Below are 269 nucleotides of genomic sequence, written 5' to 3' on the forward strand. Positions count from 1 at the left end.
CAGCAGAAGAAGTTTATAGTCTTTGTGCTTGTGCTAGATCGCTGATGGGGCAGCCATGATCAAACACAGACCCAGCTGCTGCTGCTTCTCCTGCAGCAGCAGCAGCTTCTGCTGCTGCTGCTGCTGCACCTTCTGCTGCAGCTTCTGCTGCTGCAGCAGCAGCAGCAGCAGCAGCAGCAGCAGCAGCAGGAGTTTATAATCTTTGTGCTTGTGCTAGATCGCTGATGGGGCAGTTATGATCTAACACAAACCCAGCTGCTGCTGCTTCT

This window comes from Eimeria mitis, genomic scaffold (assembly GCF_000499745.2).
Source record: "Eimeria mitis Houghton genomic scaffold, Emh_scaff413, whole genome shotgun sequence".
NCBI classification, from domain to species: Eukaryota; Apicomplexa; class Conoidasida; order Eucoccidiorida; family Eimeriidae; genus Eimeria; species Eimeria mitis.